At 41.9% G+C, this 23712-nt stretch overlaps 1 long non-coding RNA gene across 1 annotated transcript; it reads left to right on the forward strand.

Annotated features, from left to right (window-relative positions):
• The first annotated feature begins 549 nt into the window (after window positions 1-549).
• LOC146543588 (uncharacterized) lies at window positions 550-17983 on the forward strand. The gene is made up of 3 exons (XR_014885649.1): window positions 550-657; window positions 9154-9206; window positions 16870-17983. It is a non-coding gene; the product is annotated as an uncharacterized LOC146543588 (long non-coding RNA).
• Window positions 17984-23712: the final 5729 nt, after the last annotated feature.

Genomic DNA, 23712 nt, shown 5'->3' on the forward strand with positions numbered 1-23712 from the left:
GTGAGGTAGTGCAGCTGGGAACCCTCTGGCCATTTTTAACCTTCTCTTTCCATGTACCTCAAAAGGTAAATATTTGAGGTGCGGCTTTAATAAAGCAACGTGGCCTTCCTCTGCTTGGTAGAGAAAGTTTCTGAAAGGCAATAAGTAAATGAACAATATATAAGCTTGACTATAACCCATTTTTCCATATAGTTTTGTTTTGGAAAGCACATTAAGTCACTTCTGGGGGAATAACACTGAGAACCGGCTTTATTTAGTTAGTTAGATTAATTCCATTTTAATATTTCCATTAGCCATTTTGTACTTGGCACTGCAAAGTAATAAAATCCTCCAAATATTGACAGATAGAAAAGTAAATGCCACTCAGCCATGACAATCTGTTTTTCAGCTAACTTCCTAGAGTTAGAAAGTCTGCTATCATCATTTATTTATATATTAATAAAGCACGTGATTTTTATCACTAGTTATTTCCTTCTAGCAATTAAGACAGAGCTGATAAAATCTTCCCTAAGTCAACATCCTTGTTTGTTAACTTTTGAACTAGCTAAAAACCTTTCTAGACTGCACATTGGGAAGAAGAGGATCAAGGTTCTCTTTTAGAGTGTGGCACCAAGTCAGACGTGAATGGAAGAAAGGGAACTTCTGCACGTGTCAAAGGCAAGTGAATATTTCTCTTGTTGAGAAACCAAGTCCTCCACTTTCCATGAGGATACCCTTACGGTTGCTGATTATGCTGATAAGTTTTGCAGTAGACTTAAAATATCTGAAGAGTAAATATTCGTCTTTTTAATACGAAATAAGGGAATATTTTATTGATTGCAAATATTAGAACATAGAATGCACGCATTTAAAGGAAAGTATGGCAGGGAGATGCTTCCCTTTCTAGATATAAAGGATCCAATGGATTCGTGCTCAAAGAGGGGGGGGAAAAAGGCACAAAAGTGCTGTCTCACTGCTCCAGAAACAACTTTGGATATGTGTTCCTTAGATACTGAATCCTTAAATTATCTCAGCAGGTCCTGCTAAATATCATCAACAGAATTAACAGCACCATTTAACCTGCAAATCTCATACCTAGTAAGAACAGATTATACTTTCTTAGTCGAAGTAGAACTTCATAACATTTACTATTAAGCCAAAGTAGCTCCAGTCAGCATAGTGTTGTGCAATATGGTATGGCTTAGGTTCACTAAGAAGAGGTGACTGAAGTGTTAGCTTGATAATTGTGTGGTTCATCTGAGTACGAAAACACAGTAATGCATGTGTTACTCCATCATAACAGACTACCTCTGAGGTGTTATGATGGTCTCATGCCTCCAACCATCCCAGCAGCACAGTCACGTGCAACATGGTGTGCCCAAAGGGCTTTGCTGCAACTGTGATGTAGGTTTCTGTTAGAGCTGTCTTCATTCTAAGAGACGGACTGGTTTGTTTCAACCATGCTTTGTAGAAGACTTACAGTAGAAATATATCTTTTTAATGTAATCTTAGATGGGGCAGAGTACGTACAAGGAAAACAGAAACTAGAAGTAGAAACCACACGTTCTTGTTTACCACCTTTCCCAACAATTCTGACTTTATAACTAAATTCCTCTTCTTTTTAATCTGAATAACCTATACTTCTGGTGTTTCTTCAGACTCTGAAGTTTTGGAGCTCCAAGAGAATGGTAGCACAGGTGTTATTTATGTAGTCTCTGTGTGTCTTATTATCTATCTTCTTCAGTGTTACTTACATGAGCAACACCTGTCAGGTGGCTGAAGTTCCACTGATGATACCTTTGGGACTTACTATAAATCACATCAGGACCGTTACTTGAGACTGATGGAATTTGATAATAGTTCCCAGCTGCAAAACATTCAATACATGTCCTTAGTATCTGTGTATAAGCTTTTCATTTGCTTTTCTTTCCCCAGCTTTAGTCTGCTTTTAGCATTCTCTGTCTGTGCTCTTTGGAGAGCCTTTTCCTATAAACTACCACCACGACCAAGTTTTGGTATTTGCCTGCAAAGACAACTTAGCATCCTTCGTTTCTGTTCCTAAAAATAGGGAAGTTGTTGCAGTGACCTGTGAAGACATCCATCTGCTTTCAGCATTTCTGAGGATCTCACCTTGCTTCACAAAAATCAGAAGCCCAGCACTTCAGCTCTCGTAAAGTCTACTAGATGCAAGAGAATTGCAAGCGATAGATATTAAAGGACTAGCTGGTGTCTTGTCTGAAGAGCTGTATATTCTGCAGAGAAGGCTTTTTCCCTTGGGTTTTAGAGTTGTATCTATTTTCTTCTCTTTATTTTGGTTCCTCTTTAGGATAGAAGAGACATTCCAGGCCTCATGTCATCATCAGATGGGATTCTCTTTTAGATGTTAAAGAGGGAGAGTGAGAACTTGTATCAAACAGTATCTGCAACACGAGCGATGTCTGAAGGACAGGCTTGTTGAAATGCAGCCATTCATAGATACTGCTTTAAGCGAGTCCTTGGCCTCAAAACCAGATTAGAGTTCAAAACATGCAGCAGCATCTCTTGTTTCGAGAGCTCTGTTCCTCTTCAGTGTAGCTTTGATGCTACTGGTAACCAAAGACACTTTGTAATTTATAGTGCTAAATTGGAAGCTTAGACTGTTACATTCAAAAACAACGGTGATATATCATTATTACACAGCCGTATGCAATCAGACCTACATATTGGTCACCACTGTAATGGTATCATGGCATCCACCCTTCTCTGGGCTGCCATGCCGGGGCCCCAGAGCTCTGAGTAAAGAATTTTTTCCAAATATTTAACTTAAATCTCTGCTCCTTTAGTTTAAAGCTGTTTCCTCTTGTCCTGTCGCTATCAGACCATGTCAAAAAGTTGGTCTGCCTCCTGTTTGTAAGCTCCCTTCAAGTACTGGAAGTCCACAGTCAGGTCTCTCTGGAGCCTTCCCTTCCCCAAGCTGAACAATCCCACACTCCTCTAATCTGAAGAACAAGGCTAGGAATGTGCTGGCAGACTGTAGGAGCTATGAATCTCTGATCTTGTGAGTGCTGTGAATGTTCTTCTTTAAGGTCATTGCTGTTGTTAAAAGGTACAGCTTTGAGAAGTTTGACAAGTGGAATTCAGTTTCCACTGAAACGAGCAGAAAGCCAAACCAGTGTTCTTAAAAATGAATTGCACGTTAGAGGAGAGAATCATTGCCTGTTCTCTTAGGCATGTGATTTGAATGCCAACTGTGTTAGGTCTGTAGTAGTATCCAGATAGCATCAAAGATTATCTCATTCTATGTTAGGAGGTATTCAGAGCTAAGAGTAGCATGCTACAGCTCAAAACAAGGTGAACAAGGGCGAGAGTGGAAGGAAAAAGGTAGATCAGTCACAATTAGTTCAGGGAGTAGATGGAGCCTCAAGCAAAGATTTAGATCTCTTCCAAAAATGCTTTGTCCAGTCTAATAAAGTGGGATGTTCTAATTCCTCATAATTATTTCATTCTTTTCTTTGAGACCTGCTAAACTTCCATACTCTGTGCTGTACACATAAACAATCATAATTCCAGGAGCTGAGTTGCTGGTTCAAATGCAATACTTCCATATGATCAGAGTTTTTACTTCCAGTGGACCGTTTACTTTTAAGCTTGTAATTATAGCATATCCGGAACGCTTTCCAGGTTTAACTTAGAATACCCTTGGTTTAAATAGTTCAGTTTTGCTTTCTGTCTTTATGGAGTAAGCTATAGCAATTGGTGCTTTCTCATGCTGTGCATCCTGAGGGCTCTTTTCCTCTGTTGCAGTACTGCACTTGATCCTGTATGACAAAATGCTACAATGAGTAGAGTGTATTCACAGTGCCAGGTGCACCAGTTAGAGTTTGTCAATGATGTCAATGACATGGTTAGGTCTTACACAGAGTGCTCTGTGGGACCTGTTTTTTTAGGGGAAGAGTACAGAAAGCATGCTTGCATGCAAGATTTGCATTCAGATTTTAGAGATTGGACCCTTACTTTCAAGCACACATGACATAAAGGCTTTACCACTGTGCTGTCCACCAGAATTGCTCTACTTACATCTCAGTCTTTAGTATATCAGAGTCTAAAGTCTTCCAGTAGGAATGTGTAGTTCAAATGACTTTTTACTCCCTAATGCTAATCCAACTAATCAAGGTTGGATTCAACTCAAGGTTGAACCCAATGAATAAGGTTGGATATTAGGACAAATTTCTTCTCCCAAAATGGTGATGGAGCTGGAACAGGCTGCCCATGGAGGTGGTTGTGTCACTACCCCTGGAGGTGTTCAAGAAACACGTAGATATGATACTAAGGGACGTGGCTTAGTGGGGAGATATTGGTGGTAGATGAATGGTGGAACTGGATGATCATGGAGGTCTTTTTCAACCTTGGTGACTCTATAATGCTATGAAAGGCAAACATTTACTCTGGCATAAGGAAAAAATGCAGATCAGAATAAGGCTGTTATATTAGAGAGGGAAATGTCAAAAGGGAAGGTTAAACAATAGAAAATATTCTCTCCTCCTGGAAGAATAAGTTCTGCGTCCATATTTCAATCTCTGAATGAGTCACCAGCAAAGGGAAGGTGAGAAGCAGTTCCTTTTAAAAACATACAATAGGCATAACTAGCTAATTTTCACGGGGAAAAAGAAATGTGAAATAAGTCAGCCGTTGCTTTACCAATTGCTTCATTGATAATCTGGCCTTTTCCATATTCCAGCAGGCAGCTACAGAAAACAACTTTCACCACCCTGAAATGCACATCAGTGAACTTGCTTAAAACTCATTGCACCAGCTAACTGCTAGAACAAATGTGCTTGAACTGTATGCTAGATTCTCCCTTCCCCTCCTTTCTGAAAGAGAAAGGATCCAACTGAAATGGTCCACAAGCATAACTCTGGCCATTTTTAAGCAGCTGAACTATTTTAACGCATCACTGCTGCTAATCAAGGTTCAGGAAGGGCCAAGGAAACTCAGGTAAGTAGTGGACCTGAACTAGAAAGAATTGGTATTGCATACCCAGTACATCAGGGGAAAGAAGTGATGATATAAATACTCTGCTGTTTCCAGTATTTACAGAAAGAGGCTATGCACCCACGCTGAACAACTATTTCCTTGCTGATGAAATCCTTGCAACTTATGTACTGTATTAAAATGACTGGTAAGAAACTGTATTTTCACAGTAATGAAGTGATAGCTTGTCATATATCCAGCTCTTCAACTGGAGATTTATATTCACAGTGAAATACCCTTAGGGATGTAACTGTCACCACCAGGATTTCTAGTTGTAAGTAATTTTGGCAACAAATGTTTGAACGTTAAACTCTGTAGTGTCACTGAATTATCGAGAATATCATCTGTTTTGTAATAGTATGGTATTCATGGTCAGTAGATGATGCCCCTCAACTTGCTATGCCTCTGATAAAGGTTGTGTCAAAATCAATCCAACCTGCCTAGGGAGGGGGTTGAGACACCGCCACTGGAGGGGTTCAAGAAATGTGTAGATGTGGTACTGAGGAACATGATTTAGTGGGGAAATACTGGTGGTAGGTGGTTGGTTGGACTGGATGATCTTGGAGGGCTTTTCTAGACTTGGTGATTCTCTGATTCTAATTCAACCCGACTTAAAACAGACTTCAAAAAAAGAAGAGGGGAAAAATAAGGCAAGATGCATCAGTTTGATTTTCAAAGGAAATCATCTGATTCCTTAAGATACTGTACAAAGAAAAGTATGAGTAATGAGGGTATTTTTTTTCCCAGTTGCATTGTTTACAGGGCTGCTAGCATCGAGTAAAGGCAATCGCAGCAAACACAAAAACAGTATGTTCTCTGCTGTTCTGTTCCACATAGGTGTGAGTAGAGCTCTTGTGTTAAGCAACCATGGGAAATGAGCAGAAAATACTTGGACTTTTCAAATTAGTTTTGGAAGGATGTTAGTTTCTCCTACCAGTTTGCATGCACTGCCCTCAGATATAAGTAGGAAATAGATTTGCGTAGCATTTTGAAACGCGTACGTGTAAACATTGACCTAGAGCCTTTCAAGAAGGGGAGGAAATTGCATTTAAATTGTACATCAAAGACGTGAAAAATAAAAGGAATTAGTTGGATTTCGGCCAGCCAATTTCCTCTTACCAACATCCACTATTCATTCTCCTGCGAGAAGCAAGGGCAGAGGCACAAAGCACTCCTATTTTCCTTTTTTAAGGCAGTTCCTCTCAGGCTATGCCCATAAACAAGGTCAGTTTTCTCAAGCTGCAACCTCTCTCACATCTGAATTATATCAGCAGATAGCTCTGGCCAGAGCCATTTATAACACAGCTCCTCCAAGCTATGTGGCCTTCAGACAAAGTGCATTAAAGTCAGTGGCAAAGTTTTCAATGAAGTCTATAGATTTGGTGTTGGGGTCTCACTGGGGAGTTTTTCTGTAGGAAAGCATGCTTTACTAGATGCTTAAATAGGATGATGCCCGTGGCACTAGACAAAATATTTTGATTTTTTTCAATCAGCTAAAAATTAATTGACATTTAACTTAAAAAGCAGAGTAAAATTAATAGTTTTCTGATTGATTTGTTAATATTAGATGTATGATCTAAAGCTCATTGACATTAACATGACTTTATGTTGAATAATGAGTTTCTGATAGGGAGTTAGAAGTATCTAAGCATGACTAAAATGGAAATAAAAGACAAAAAATGAGGGCAGGAAAGGTTTTGACTCATGTTGTATTATTTATAACACTTGGCAGGGATAAAAAAAAAAAAAATCAACTTCCCATTCTAAAATATGGAAGGAACTGATGTAGAAGTAGTCCAAAAATCTCAGTTTGGGGAGGATCACGAGAAAGAGACTGCTGCACAGAAATGACCAAGGGTTGCATAATTGCTTTACCCCAGTCTGTGCTATGAGAGTGTCTTAATGGCCAGTGCCACTGTACAAAGCAACTCCGTTTCTGCTGTAACGCAGCGTTATGTCACTGAACTTGTAACACCTTGTAAGAAAAGCCGTCTGAAGGAGATTAAACCAGCTCTGTCACGAATTCCTTCTTTATTGCTATGTTATGAATATCTGCTGTGAGACCTCATGAGACAACTCATGTTACCATATCTCTCTGCTTGGCATTGGTTGTGCTGATCCACACGTACGATTTCTGTCTCTTTGTTTTTCTGTACTTTTTTTCTGGTCGTTTCCTTGGCCCTTCCTTGCAACTGGGCTAACATCCATTCTAATTCGTACACATGGCAGCCTCCTGTAAATTTGTGAAAACCACCAACACTGTTCAACGTGTAAGCTGTTTGCTGAATGGAGCATTGAGATATGTATCTTTAGATTGACCTAAGATACTAATTTATCACTAAGTATCGTCTTTTGCTTTCTGTGGAGAAGATACTTCTTATACTGTGTATTGCAGACAGAGACACGCTTTGAACAACCTAAATTATTTGTACCATCATTAGTTTCCAAGCAGTTCTACCCTGCTGCTGTATTAGCTTTCCAAGAGAGCATCTGTTCTGGACAGTGCATTTGAGATCCAAAAATATAACAGAATAGCCTGAAAATGAACTAATATTGAATGTTGTGTGTACATTGATATCCACCCATGGTGTGTTCACAGGAATTCGTACTTTGCCATTCCTTTTCTATCTGTTATGCCTGGAAGTAAAACAGTTCATCACTTCAACTTTGACATGTTCATAGTGGGGTGAGATAACTGGTCATGGTATCTACGTTAAGCAAGAAATAAGCCGAGGTGTTATTTATTCAGAGCATGAAAATATTCTTTGCAGTGCATGTGGTAACATCTCTTGGTGACAATTCCAGACCTCATTTACAGGTGGAGTGACCTGAGGGACAGGCAATGCATGTAGACGTGGCTTTTAATTCATGCACTGGATGAATTGCCATGCATCAAGAATAAATGGCAATAGCTTGAGATATGTAAAATTTGCAACACAAACTGCTGCTATTATGAAAAGTGAAAAAGATGGTGAAGGCAGAGGTAGCAGTTGTGCATTTCCCACTGTGAGAGCTGAGACTGCAGGTGTGCCGTTCTGAACACAGTTCTAGCAGTGAATAAAACTGAAGCAAGTGTAATTCTGTAGCATCCCAGCTCCCTCACAGTTGGTGTTCTGTATGCTGCTCCAAGCCTTTTTGGGAAGAGGGTTTGGTGAAGGTAACAGCTCAACGTTAGGGACCAGGGAATGCTGCCTTCTCCCCCCTGAAATGAGAAGGATTGCATACATCCTTATTGCTGTACTCTAGCTCATGGGAACCCATAGGAGTGGGAGCTTACCGAAGGATCCTCACTGAGTGCGCTGGACTTTAGATGGAGCCTGTGGTACTGTCAGTGAGAGCTTTTTGTTGCCACGCATCTCAGAGTTTGGGATTTGCCTTCCCACAAAACGCCTGTCTGTATCACAGAGCAGCTATGGAAATTTCCACAGCAAAATTGCATTGCGGTGTGTCTCAGAGGTCAGAGGATTTTGTGGCAAGCAATGAAACTTTAAATTCCATTTGTGAATCATTTAGAGGACAAACTGCATCTATTTTTACAATGCCTTACTCTACTGCCTTAGTACCAGGAAATTTACGGGAGGCCCGAGTGGAGGAGATATTTCTCTCTTTGGAAACAGGAAGGTTATGTTGACTGCAGACCTATTACTGACAATGCAGTAGTGTTGCCCAAAAGCCATCCTCCATCCAAATCGTATTTCTTGGAAAGCTGCTGGAAAAGCCTTGAGATTGTTTATAAAAGTTCAAAACTTCACATAATTAATTTATTTGCCTCTTTTTCAAACTGTTCTGCGTGTGCACAACTGCAAACTTTTCTCCCACCCTACAGATGCTGCAAATGTATGCATAACAAAATGTAATCCCATTGTGCCCAAGAAATAACATAGAACTGTAGAATCACCAAGGTTGGAAAAGACCTCCAAGGTCACCCAGTCCAACTCTCCACCTGTCACCAACATCTCCCCACTAAACCATGTCTCCTACTGCCACATGTAAACATTTCTGAACATACAAAATATCAGGAAATACCTTATATAAGATCAAAGGACAGAGAAGTAATCAAAACAATTTTGAAATAATTACTGATTAACTTGAGAATAAATAGATATCAGCTATTCGTTGTCAGTATCCAGGATGTTCTCTGATCCATTCTTGGTCACTTTATAGGGGCGTTGGATGCTGTGCATGCTGAAGCATGACTGCCTACGTGGGAGGTGCAGGTAGGGAACAAATGTAACTTTCACGCAGCAGGTATTGTGTTTTCCTCTTAACAGTCACGCTGTCCAGTGAAACCAAAAAACTGCTTTATGCAGGGAAGAGAACGGTACAGGAGCCTGGAAAAAGCTTAAACCCAACCTTGAGTATAGAGCAAGGTCTTTGCAGATCACAACAGGGAAAGTAAGGTTTTGTAATGTGGTTTTAAGAGCCCTTGAGTGTAATTCAGCTCTTCCATGCAATCCCTTTTAACACGACTCTGAAATTGCTGAACCAGAATACAGCTGCTTTGTGCTGTTTTATGTCACTATCCCTCCTTTCGCGAGGATCAGAAACTGCTTTGTGTTCTGGGCTGGTGGCTCTGGTTTCCAGGTAGGTTTGGATTGCTGCTCTATGCGCTAAGTAGTTTTCAAAACACAACATGTTCTTGTGTTTATTGCAAACAAATCTCTCCTGCTAATCACCTCGCAGATATTTTTAGTTTCCTTATTGATGCTTTTCTGAATAAATCAAGAATAAACTTTCAGGAAAACACAGTGAGCAAAGACCTACGTGAGAGTCCCTTGGGCAAAAGAATTTATATAAACTAGGCTAGAAAAATACATTGAACGACTTCACAGTTTGTGGAAGTAATTAAGGCAAAGCACCTTCCCTAAGAAGTAATGAGCTGGATCACACAGCCCAAAAGCACATCAATCATGCTGTGGGATTTTGTGAGCTGCTGCAGAAGTTTGGGGTTCTTCTCCTTGAGTCAAGAGTGCTCTCCTGGGGAGGAAGCATGACTTGAGTTTTACAGGCACACACAAACTTTGCTACAGCATAGAGTTTGAGCCTCTCTATAAAGAACATTTTTGTGCTTCTGTCCACACTCCTGTTATCTCTGCTAAGCTTCCAGCTGTTACTGTCTTCTTTTTTCAGTCCTACTCTGTCTGCCTGACCAGGAACCTGCCACTACCATAATAACCAGACCCTCCAGGGCTGTGGTGATGGGGCTAGCAGATGCACTTGGTTTAGATGTACAAATAAATCCCGTCCTGTGCTAGCAGGAAGGGGGAGAAAACAGCAGTGTGCTCCGCCCCATCTCAGTGCAGTGTTCTTAGTGATGAAAACTGACAGAAGCAGCTTTATCTTCAGCTTCTTGAGAGCCTTTACGCTTTCCTTTCAAATCGAAGCTTATCTGCTAATTGGTTTGACCCACGATTCACCTGCTCATTAAAGAAGTCTGCTGGTTTGCCCAGTCTGAGGACTGAAAGGTAATGGTGACTCTCACCTGGCAGTGTGACTGAGGTGGGTTTTTTTGTTCCTGGGAAACACACAGCAACATTCATTGTGAAACCCCTACGATGAAGAGATTTTTAATCCTCATAAAACAGAACGCCTTTATTTGATATTTAAGGGCAAGTGAAGGATATTAAAGTATCACCGAAGATAGCAATAAAAAGATGAAAAACAGCCCTGCTTGATAATCCATTTAAAGATTTTTCAGAAGGGATTGATAATTATCCCAGCATAATAGCTTAATTTCAGCAGGCTTTGCATCTCTTGACTTTGCATTACTTTTGCATCTATGACATTTGAGGTATTATTTTTAGATTAATTTTTTTTTTTTTTTTAACAAGGTTTCAAATTCTCACACTTGAAGACAAGTCTCTACGGGCCTAAATGGGGCTGTGATTCCCAAGGGGAGGCTCGTTAGAAAAGAAACTGTGGGGCAGTCGTAACCAGCATATTCATTTCATCTGCATCCTGCAGGAGCCTCTGGAGTTTGTCATGCAGACAAACAGACCTTACAAACCTATGAGAAAGATGCAGAATTCACCCTTTAAGGATGGATTTGAAGGAAGAGGGGAATCATGCTGGTTGTGATGGTAGAACGACAAAGGCAGTACACTGTAAGGGCAGAGCCTGGATGCAATGGAAGCTCAGTGTCTTGCAACACTGGGTCACGACAGCTGGAAAAAAGAGGGCAGTGGGTGTGTATTCATGTGTACAAGGGTGTGTAGGCTCATATATTGGAATCAAAATGAAAAATGTGCCTGGAAACAAAGAACCCAAGATTTCATTCATTCTTCGTTGTCCTGTAAAGTCCAGCTTTGTAGATAAAGTATATCCCTATTTCGTGGAGAGGTATTCACCTTATTGATATTCACCTTATCCACCTCAGCACTGGAGATCAGAACAGTTGGAGATTTGCAAGTGGTCAGAGAAGAAACAGTCTGCAATATCTGTGTTTTGAAGGAAATTAGTAAAGGTGGTGGGCCCAGCAGTTTTATATAACTTTTTGGATTAAAGTTCTTCTCATTTGGCTTTGGGTAAAGCTGCAAGTTCTCAAGGAAAGCAAATAAGCCACTAACAAATGCGATTATTGAGGAGTCCAGAAGAAACTGAGCATGCGAGAGATCGCTCCCAGCTTTTCCGTGCTCGTTCATCGTTGTGCTTCGGGAATTAATAAGAGGATTCGATCCCCGGGTCCTCCCAGCACACAGCCAGCCCCGGGTGCCCCGGTGCCGTTACGGGCGGGGGGCACTGCCGCCATCTCCCGGCAGCCCGAAGCCGGAGCGCAGCTCTCACCCACCCGTCCGTGTAGCTGCAGCAGCGCAAGGACTCGTGCTGCTGATCTCGAACCCGGTGGTCGTGTTTTTTAACTTGAGAAAACGCTTTTTTTTTTTTTTTTTCTTTCTTTTTTTTTTTTTTTTTTTTTTAAATAGGACTATTTTGCAAAGCGGGGGGAGGCGGGTGGAGGGAAGTGGCAAAGAGCAAAGCAGCAGCAAAGGTCTGCTGTGAGGAGCAGGGCTGGAGCAAGGAACGGGGTGACAGTGTAAAATAAGAGGAGCGTTGGGGTCCAACAGCTTACAGTGCTAAGCAAGGGGTGCTCTTATTAGGTATGAACAGCTGTGTTTTCTTTGGACTTTTTGACCGCTGGCAATGGATGGTTTGAGTCCTGAGCTGAGGCTGGATGTTCTAGTTTATTCAAACATTAAATCATAGAATCACAGGGTGGTTTGGGTTGGAAGGGACCTTTCAGATCACCTGTTTCCAACTCCCTGCTGTAGGCAGGGACACCTCCCATAGCCCAGGCTGCTCACAGCCCCATCCAGCCTGGCCTGGAGTGCTCCCAGGGAGGGAGCATCCACAGCCTCACTGGGCAAATTTAGCAGGCATGGAATTGTAATGATTCATCCCTAGGAGGAGGTACTACCCATAAGATGTGTCATTCTGGTGTGCTGCACTGCCACAGAGAACTTAAAGATGTGATCAGTACCATAAATTTTGGCGATCACCTCTTGCTACCTGCATTCATTCTCTTCTGACATTCTCCATTCCTTGGGACATTGACTTGAAATGTAAGTTAAATCAGGAGAAAAATATAGCCTATATGTGGAAAATGTAATGATTTTTACCTTATCATTTGTAATTTTTGTTCCTTTTTTTTTTTTTTTTTTTTTCTGCATTGTCCTAATGAAGGGACATTATCTGAGAACATCCCTGCCAGGACACTGCTATGTGGGACATGCTGTGTGTGAACCAGTCTTTCGTGCTCCAGGCAGATGTTTTCAAAATCAATTGGAAATTTTATTTCCAAAATAAGACAGCACAGTGTAGGGGTATCTACAACTTAATATTTCAGACCTTCTGCTGGGCTGAGAGTAGCTGCAGTAATGAACGTAGAAATGGAGATGAGATTCGTGATGATTTATTGGTTGAAGAAGAGGAAGTGAAATAAAGGAAAAGTTGGCAAGAGCCCCAGGAAATGCTCTGATGTGAAGTATAAAATGAGTGGAGTTAGAAGCATGTTTTCATTGTCTTGCAAAAAAATTAAAAAGCTCTCTCCAATGTGTTCAGCCACTCCTCCCTGCAAGTAAATGACAAGTTCTACCAGGAGGTGTTGTGTCCCACCTCATTTCAGCACTGTTGTGATTTTGGCATTTTTTGCCTCTTACTGCCTCTGCTCACTCTCAGCGTAAGGAGTTCAAGCCTTGGTCTTTATTTTGGGCCCTTAAAGTGAAAGGAAGTCTGTTAAGCTCATAGGTTAGAAAAGACCACTAAGATCATCTAGTCCAACCATCAGCCCATCCCCACCATGCCCACTCCCAGCAAGGTCTCCCTGCTGGGATAGCTGTGTCCTTGCCCCAAGAATGAAAGAAAAACCTCAGAGGAATCAGCCCAGAAACATCTCTCCTCCACCGAAGGAAGAACTTCTTGGGGATAAGTTTCCATTCTGAAATAGAATCATAGAAACCTAGAGGTTGGAAAAGACCATGAAGATGACCTAGTCCAGCCACCAACCCTCCCCCCCATGCCATTAATTATGTCCGTCAGTGCCACATCTCCACAGCTCTTGAACCCTCCAGAGACGGGGACTTCCCCACCTCCCTGGGCAGCCTGGGCCAATGCATTACTGCTCTTTTGGAGAAGAAGTGTTTCCTAATACCCAACCTGAACCTCCCTGGTACAGCTTGAAGCCATCACATCTCTTCCTATTGCTGTCACCCAGAAGAAGAGATCAACCCCCATTCGTTCACAGCCTCCTCTCAGGGAGTTGCAGAGTCACTGCTTCCCTCTCCTCACCAGTGGGATAAGACATTTGCAAGTATGACACCTTGAGCTAATAGGAGTCTTTTCAAATTTCTGTAATGAAATAAATCCCTCTCTTGTAAACTTATAACTCTACTCTGAGGTCACTTTTATGAGAACTAGGTGGCATTCACTCCTTACAAATTCAGAAGCCAAGTTAGAGATGGATCAAGGCAAAGCAAGTGCTTTCCTCTTAGTTGCACTGTGGATGAGGCTGCCAGTGGTTTCAAAGCAGAGTGATTTCTAAATTTACTGTGAAATGTGCTAGAAGCCATCATATCTAAGAGGCTTTTCATTGCTAATTGCAGCGTTCCCCTGTGCAAGGTTCGCTTTGGCCTCTGGGACATGGAATTGCTGCCTGTGTGTGGAGCTGAGCTGTGCACTCTTCTGTAGACTGTGCTCTTCAACCCCACGCAGGAGTGGTGGATACTATTCTAGCTTTTGACCACAAAAGCCACCAGCCTGGAGAAAGGGTTTGTTTTTGTTGTTGAGCTGCCAAATGTAGTCAAAAGGAGTCAAAGGATACTAAGGCTGGGAACATCTTTGGCCATCCATCACCAATGTTTTTAATTCAATTACATCTTGAGCATCCCATGTTTGCCAGTCTGAGGCCATGCTTGGAGCTAGCAGGTGAAGGAGCTGCTTGGGGGGTCGAGATACTGCCAGGAAAGTACGAGGGAAGCAGAGTTGATTAAGTTCTTCCTGGAGCAAAATGTCAAGATTACAGCCAGCTGCGTTGTGCTTTACTTCTTTTTCACCACCGGGAGGAGCTGGCAGAATGGGATCCCCAGATGCCCCAGGTGTCTGCTCTCCAGACTCATTTAAACTGGGTGGAAGCAGAGATGTCTGGTCTGTGCTGGGGCTCTGTGTGATGTCTTTGGGGGCTCAGGGCACAAAGCAGTTCTCTGCCTGTCCACATCCTGCTGTGCTGCTCTCTCAGTACACAGAGGGCAGACTTTCAGCCCAAGGTCGTGTATTTAAATAGCGTATCATGTAGGTCTGGGCACGGTAGAACAGTCAGAAAGCAATCTATGCTGGGCAATCTGTAAATATCAGAGAGGTGTCAAATCCATCCAAAAGCAAAAGTCAGTCTTCAGCCAAGAAGGAAAAGCGCACACAGGACTGTGCCATGGGCTACAACTGCTTCAGCTCCCAGCCCCATTGCTCACTGTGTGGTGTGAGCAGACTGCTCTTCTGAGCAGCCAGGAGTGCTGGAGGAGAGGCTTCCACACCTTTCTGAGTGTCATGGCTCAGCTGTCCCACATCTCTCAGCTAAGATGAGGGTACTGAAGGATCACTGACGCCACAAATTTAAAAAGCTTGATATATTTTTGGAAGAGAGTGACAATGCAGACTCTTCCCTGTCAAGACAGCGACTAAGAGACAATTATGATTGAGATGCTTATTACAGAATTAAATCAGTTCCATCATTCTTTCTAACTCTTTGTAAGTAAGCAGAGTTCATTTCTGTGCAACATGGATGAAAAACATACATACTTTGGTTCAGAACATGGATGCAAACATTGTATGGGCCTTCACTAGAAGTCTTTGGGAAGAACAGCTTTCCAGAAAGTGTTTGGGGATGGAGCAGTCAGCAGTGTATCGTGGAACCAGCAGAGGAATGGGGCTGTCCTCTCCCTGAGCTAAAATTTGCTTCTGATAACATAGCATCCTTTGGTTACCTTCCATAACCACAAGAGGCTATGTTGCTTCCTAGCGTGGAGGCAGCACGTGTCCATTACTGAAAGGAAAGATAGCATCACACCGAGATACCAGTACCACTTCCTGGAGCCTTTATCAGCTTCTTGAGCATCTGCTGTTGTCCTTGGCCACTTCAAGGTTTAGAGCTACTCCCCCCGTAACAGCTATAGTAACAAGATTTATTCAAGTTCTATTAACCTGTGCTACAACTTTGAATGGCTAAGGCAGTTTATGAACCTCCACCTCTGCTTAGATACCAAGGGAGCAGTATCATAGAATCACAGAATGTCCTGGGTTGAAAAGGACCACAATGCTCATCAGTTCCAACCCCCTGCTGTGTGCAGGTCACCAACCAGCAGCCCAGGCTGCCCAGAGCCACATCCAGCCTGGCCCTGAATGCCTCCAGGGATGGGGCATCCACAGCCTCCTTGGGCAACCTGTCCCAGTGCCTCACCACCCTCTGGGTGAAAAACTTCCTCCTCATATCCAACCTAAACCTCCCTTGACAGCTTGGTAGCTAGGAGGGTGTTTAAGAAGCACCACCAGATATGGTCAACTAATGGAGCTATGTGTTTTTCTGAGCACCTGCTGGACTCTGTAGCAAATACATGAACTGTCAGAGTGATGAAAGAGCATGTAAGCAGTTGGAACATTTTCCCTTTCAAATGCTGGGTTTGGGACTTTGAGTTAATCACTTACACTGCAGAGCATCCCAAGTCCCTGGAAGTCTTTAAGATAAGCAGGAAGAAGAATAGGTAGCTATGAAACATTTAGTTTCTTGGCTCCTCAGACACTGCCTGCTGCCAATTTTCACTGCTCAGCACACACAAAGCTGTTTACCTCCTACCATGCAATCCCACAATGGGATTCACAAATGCTTCTGAGTGTCTGTAGGGATCAGGCAGACATACAGAACTGCCATCAAAGAAACTGTGCTTCGATTGGAGAGAAAATAAGACCAAGTGCTTCATGTTGGTGTATTGTACCTAACTATGGAAGGTAACTCCAGTACTAAATCACAGTATCATTGAATCATAGAATGGTTTGGGTTGGAAGGGACTCCAGGGATCACTAAGTTCCAAACTCCTGCCACAGGCAGGGCCACTAACTCCAGATCTGGCACTAGACCAGGCTGCTTAGGGCTCCATCCATCCTGGCCTTAATCACCTCCATGGATGGGGCACTCACAGCTGCTCTGGGCAGCCTGTTCCAGCACCTCACCACTCTCTCTGTAAAGAACTTCCCCCTGACATGCAATCTAGCCTTCCCTACTTGAGCTTAAAACCATTTCCCCCTTGTCCTATCACTGTCTAATTTTATACTTGTCTTATTGGGACAGAAGTAGATCTCTGTGTGTAACCTTCAGTTCAGTGTTCTGCTTATCCCTAAAAGCTCCCAAACTGAGCATGAGGCTTCATGATGGTGATGGTACACAGAACAGCTGACAAGTGTAGATGGCCGTCTCGAGGAAGCAGGTGCTGCTCCATAGAGGATGTCCTTGAAGAAGGCTGCAGAAGTAGGCCAGGATCACCGTTCCACATTTGTCAACTACTTCAGTCTGGTGCCTTATGGGTACCTTACAGAAACCCTTTGACGTGAAGCTCGTCCAATTTCAGCCCGAACCCTCTGCCAAAACAAAAGCACCTTCCCAAGAATAAAGTCAGCAAAGTTGTGAGCATCATCCAGACAACAACCCTACAGCTTTCTGCCTCTCTGAGAATTTGGGCTAATGACTTTCACAGCTTTTTCCATTAGCTGCAATGTTTTCTTCTTGATTTCCTTTTTCATAAGTGCTGTGTACGTCTCTGCTTCACGCATGAAACTTGAATCCATGGTATAGATTAACAGATACCAGCAGAGATTTATCTCAATACTCACAAAGAAAAAGGAGTGATGGATAAACCAGGCAAACCTCAACGTCAGATATATTGAAAAGTTCCTTGTAAATTGTTTGCATTTTAATTCCTCCCTATTGATTGTTGGTGAATATAGCTTAAAGAAACAAACAAAATTTAGCAAAATGGCTCAACTCTTCTGATACAACCAAACATTTGGAAACAGACCCCAGTGCAGAGGTCACCAATACTGCAAAGCCTGCCCAGCAGCATATCCCAAGTATTTTTGTGTCTTCAACACAGGCAAAAGGAAATGTGACACCACCCTGAGAGGTGGAGCAAAAGGATCGTTATTTAAGCTTAAAATAATTAAAGCTTGAAGTTTCACGCCTGAGAAATGTGCTTTTTTTTTTTTTTTTTTTTTTTTTTTCCTGTTTTGCCTTTTGCCATTTCAGTGACGTTTGTGCAGAAAATAAATTCCAGATGAGCACAAGAATCACACTACAACGTGGCAGGACTGCACTAAAATTACTTGTGTTTGAAAAATGGAGTCTGCCTACTTGAGCTCCTCTTGTAGAAGCAATTAAAATACTATTTATTCCTTTATGTCTTTAAATAAAACCATCTTCATGTACAGTTGTCTTTTCACATCTTTACAGTCACCGCTCAGATAAGAGCACTCGCCTTGCAGCAGGGGAAAACCCCATGACAAGAGCAGAATACTTCGACATAGGTTTAAAATCACTCAAGTGGACCGTCATTAATTAAAAAGGGAGGGATGTGTCATCTCTGGGTTTTAAATGCAGGCAACCTGAAAGGCCAAGAGAAGCTTTTCATGGCAACTTTTTGGGCCAGCAGCCTGACTGCTTTCCATTGACTGATCCGTCCTATGATTGGGGTTCTAGGTTACACATACTCTTTAGATCTAGGTCTACTTTTGGAATAGGCCAAGCTCTGCTTTCCTTGTCTGCTTTCCAGGCTTTGGAGGAAGGAGGAATGAAATGTTTTTGTTTAATTGGAGAATATTTGATTTACGGAACATGCACTGCAGTACTCCCATTATCATAAACAGTAACTCATTGTGTGACTGTGCTTTCTTTCCATCTAAGCTTGCTTTTCTCTCTGTGCTCAGAGGAAAAATTAAATCTTGAATTTATGTCTACTGCACCTAGATCACAAAAGTGTTTCCTGTCACTTCTATTTCCCCACTGCACTCCTTCTCTTTCCCTCGTTTTCTATGAGCTACCATTCTAAGCCACTAGCAGCATAAGGAATATTGTTTTTTCTTGGCCCCATTTTTCAAGGCTGAATGCCCTGTAAGATCTACAGAAGCACTGGCCCAAAGGATATTTGCCAGTAATTGTTTGGAGTATGGTATCTTCAAGAAATCTTGGCCTTTCTTCTTCAGGCACCCCAAGTACGCCCTGCATCCAATGCTGGTTTGCTTTCTTATCCTCCGCATGAGAAAAGTTCTGATAAGAATTGTTTGGACCGTGACTGAATTGTGCTCTGCAAGTTGCTCTTGGTTGTAGTGATCCAGAGTGTGGTTTGGAGATGTTTGGTTTAGAAAATAAAATGAAAAGAAAAAAAAAAAAAATTGCAAATGTAGGGAGATGATCTGGGAGGCCTAAAGTCAGTGCCTTCAGAAAAGAATTTCATAGGGGCTGAATGAATAAATGAGTCAAAGAGGGCAAGGGAATGAGTATCCTCATCTAACCACCGGCTAAACCTTTGTCTTGAGGGTTGTTCAGGGTTGGTAAGTGACAGTTATGTACTTCATTCCCTTCATATCGCTCATGAAAGCTGGGAACATCAAAGTAAAGAAACAACGAAGTACATCGCATTTAATCCTTCCCATGGAGAAATGTCTTTTTAATCAAGTAGGAAGAAAGGTCTTTCGTCACAGCGTAAACATCAGTGGTAAACAAACGGATGGTAATTATGAAGTGTTCTTAATCTACAAATACTTTGCAATACCAAACATGTGAAATGTGAGAGCCTTCTTCCTTGGCTGCATAGGAAAACATGTGACACGTGGGGGCCACATCCTGGCTTACTGCAGCAGATGGGGTCAACCTGTTCAGGGAACGAGTTTGATGTGTTCCCTGTTTTTCAGAACATCTGAAAGTTCTTAGCGCCATATGGTGAAAACACAGGGTAAAAAACTGAATGATGGCAAGCAAGACCGCTGAAGCAACATGTACTTTGGTTTCAAATCTGTAAGATAGAAGGTGGTGTCTGAGGCAGAACTAAGGCACAGGCGTTACCCGTCTCACCGGCCACCTAAACTTACCCTTCAGTCCTTGAAAGAATTGGAAGCACAGAAGTCCTCCTTGCAAGGCACCTCTCATAAAGGGGGGATGAAGGATGAAGGGAAAGGACTCAGAGCTAGCTGCCACTGCTGCCTTCACAGAGCAACACAGGAACTCCTACTCTCACTTGTTAGCAGTAGTGGCTTTGCTGCCCTTCAAGCCAAAGGACGTGCTGGTGGCAAACATCTCGGTGTGCCATTTATGGCCCAGTGCAAAGTGGCACCTGCAACACCGCCTTGTAACGCAGCATTCTGTCTGTTGTGAGACCTGACAGCAGAATAAGCCACCCGTGTTAGCTGTGCCACCATTTCTAACGCTGGGCTGTTCCTTTATGCCGTCTCACCGCTCCTGCCTTTTGTGGAAGTGCAGCCAACTTGTGAAGATAAGCAGCATTTTCAAAGACATGAAGTTCCTACAAGTTCTTTGAAAGATCTTTAGCTTTGTATCAGAGAGATGCAGGCTTCCCACTTAGCCTGAATTCTACCGTTCTGAGATGCAGTCTTAAATAGAAAATTAAATATTCTGATATATACTGTTAGATAGAGATACGTACACACATGTTCTTATCTCTATATACACATGTTCCTGTCTGTTCTGGTACATACAGCAGTCAGATGATGACTCAGCCCCGGTGTAGCCAGCATGTTGTACAACTGCAGATAGGGGATGTGAAAGAGAGAGTTGGGAAGCTCTGACAGTGTGGCAAATCCAGGGGAAATACGATTTCTGTACAAACCCAAGCCGTTAAGCAAGCCATCGCAGGGATTAACAGAACTGCACTAAGCAGCACAGCTTCCAGACAAAGGCCAGATGTAATAAGGGAGCATTTCCTTAAGAAGCCATTCCTATTTTTATTTATTTATTTATTTATTTGTATTTCTCTAAGGGAACTAGTGATGGCAGAGATTTTCATACTTGAGAAACAGTGTGAATAGAGACTTTTATTGTCCCAGTTTGTAGTTCAATCAGCAGTGACAACTTCTGGCCTCGGTGCCTGCTTTTGCAAGTCAGCAGCAAACTTGCAATCAAACTCATTCGTGCCACATCAAGTTAACGAGCTGAGAAGGAAAAAAATAGACCCTTTCATGCAGATTTACTCTTAATTATTTTGTAATCAGTTTAGGTTCCATTCGTAATCAGAGAGGCCAAATCAATACTCATCTAGGCAAATGTGCTATAGAGGCAATCTTTCCTTATGCCAAATATGAAAATAATGCCAGCTTTGCAGTGTAATGACCTTTCCAGTCTCACTATATTAGCAATGCTGAATCTTCAGTTTCAAGATTGCCAAGGTCTGCAGAGCACTCCCCACCATGAGGACTGTTTACTACACACTGATGGTATTTACCTCGATAATTGTCATAGCATTTCTTCCAGATAATCCTTGCAGCATGTTTTTGAAGTAAGCGATTCCCTTTTTATCAATAGAAAAGTTAGAATTAAGTGAAATTACTTGCTCAAGGGAAAAACATAACCATGTTTCAGAATTCCTGTGGCTTTGCTCTCGTTTCTGTACTCAGAATTATAAGTGTATTCCTCTCTTTTTTATAAAATTGTATTCATTCACTGATTGTTTCAAGGACAGCGAGAATCTTTTCCAGACATACACTTTGCTAGAAATATGTTCACATGAAAAAAGCTCTTAAAAATCTTTGTCAGCTTCCAAACTAAAATACCAACACTCGCAGTACTGACAGTTGATGTAATGGATTAAAACATCCAAATTCTCTCAAGTTTTCCTAACTATCCTACTAATACACGGATCTGTCTAGCATTCCAGAATTGATGAGCTCCAGCTCTATAATGACATTTTTATTTAACAAATATCTATGATCTATTTTTGTGAATTGTGAGTTTTTGAGCGCCAGAGCAGTCTTTGTAATTGGTGAACTCACAAACCTGCACCAAGTGGAAGCAGAATTACATGTGGGATGGTTTGTTGTACAGAGTCTTTCCTCTTACTTCCTTATAGAGTGGGCACTAACTCTGTAGTATCAAAAGTTTCCAGAGAAAGGAAGTTTGACCCTCTGAATGTATAGTCTTAAAGGGATTTGGCATGCTGGGCTCATATTTTATTCCCTTAGTGCCTACAATCTCTTGGAAATGTTTTTCTTTAGTGTTCAGTACGAGAGAGTTGAGGTTGAGTGAGACGCAGGTTGAGTGAGATCACTGACCTTGTCCCATATGAAAGGCAGAGCATTACTTCTGGGTTTGGATTTGGGTTGATGAGTTATACACTGCTGGGCAGCTGGTTCATAATCTATGCTAAGTGTGAAGAAATTTTTTCCTTTTGGATGTTATTTCACCAGTACCTTGCTACCGCATAGTAATTTTCACCTTCTGACGTAGCTGTTGACCTAGAGTCTCATTGAATAATATAAGGCCAATGATTTCAAGTATTCCTGCAAAATTCTAAGAATAAGAAATAAGTTCTTGAAGGTTGCATTCTCAAGAGATAACATAAAATGGCCAATATTACTAATGCTCTCTTGGTGCTGATGTTATAGATACTCTTAATAACTGCTAGTCGGTATCTGGGCTGTGAAACCCACAAATGTATGGAAGATGTTCAGGAGAGGAGGCTGAAGATTGGGAACAACTGCATGTGTCTACTCAACTATGTATCACAGAATCACAGAATGGCCTGGGTTGAAAAGGACCACAATGCTCATCTGGTTCCAACCCCCTGCTGTGTGCAGGTCACCAACCAGCAGCCCAGGCTGCCCAGAGCCACATCCAGCCTGGCCTTGAATGCCTCCAGGGATGGGGCATCCACAGCCTCCTTGGGCAACCTGTTCCAGTGCAGGTTAGTTCATTCATGTTTTGTCTAGACCTTTGAGGCTAGGATTTGTTTGTTTGTTAGTTTCCCTCTTCAGACAGCAAAAGTTTAGGCATGATGCCTGAACAGTGGCACACTGGGGGCAAGCATCGTACAAAGCCTTTGCCTATGTCTCAAGGCACTGCAAGTCACATATTCATCTTCATAGCTCCTACAGCTTCCTAGGAGAAGAGCAGCACTCCAATGCTGAGGCAGAGTAGAACAACAGCAAAGGACATTTGCAACTTTTGGATGAATGCATCAGAAACACTTTGCAGAGAGGTCTCATTTCGTATTATTTATTCTCTGCAGTATATGTTTAGTAGCATCCTGTCAATATGAGACTGTCAGTGATGCTGTACGCATGCCAAACGAAAAATGTTAGTAAGGCTGAGAAATCAAATGCTCCAACACTTTGAGGCTTAGCAAATGCAAAAACTGCTGTTTGAACTTATTACCTTTTGGTAATCACTAAATATATCTTCTGCTCGTTCTAGGTGGCTAATCAGAATGTTGAGACCTAATCTCAGAAGTGTTTTTAAGCCCTAACAATTGTAATAATATTACCAGAGAATATGGTTGTGGTGCAAAAATTGTTCCTAAAAGAGGGTCTTTGTCATAGCAGATGGGATGTTAAAAATTACATGATACATTTTACCTTAATCTGTACATTTCTGAGATCATTTTCTGTAATGCAGATAATGTCGCCTGTCATTTAGGATGACAAGGTGAAGCTATATTTTCTTCATTCATACAAATACTTTGCAACTTGAAAATGAGAGATTACTTCCATTTTGATCTGAAAAGAGAAATAAAAAGGCCTTCTTGAAATTTTCAGCTACATTCAGTAAGTAAGGCCGCTCAGCACACACCGAACAATGAAGATTAAAACTATTACAGCTACTTGTTCAGCAGGCATTGTCTGCTCTGTGTACTGTACAAAATGGGGCCTGGTGGCAAAAAAGAACACATGTCACGATGTAATTCAATATTCTATTTTTCACAGCAAAAAAAAAAAAAAAAAAAAGGGGCAATTTAGATTATACAAACAAGCTTTCTTTCTGGTATTTTCTAATTTTCAAATATTTGACTTGGTAAACGTAAAGCTCTTTTTTTTAATGAGTAAATTCCTGGATTTACCAAATAGCAAACTGACCCTTGCCCTCTCCCTCCTCAGATTCCATCAGAGTATTGACATAATCAAAAAGCCCCATTAGAAAGCTTATTACTTGAGCTCGTGCTTTATGGTAATCATAAAACAGCCCTCCCA

This window comes from Meleagris gallopavo, chromosome 11, assembly GCF_905368555.1.
Source record: "Meleagris gallopavo chromosome 11, MGAL_WU_HG_1.1, whole genome shotgun sequence".
NCBI classification, from domain to species: Eukaryota; Metazoa; Chordata; class Aves; order Galliformes; family Phasianidae; genus Meleagris; species Meleagris gallopavo.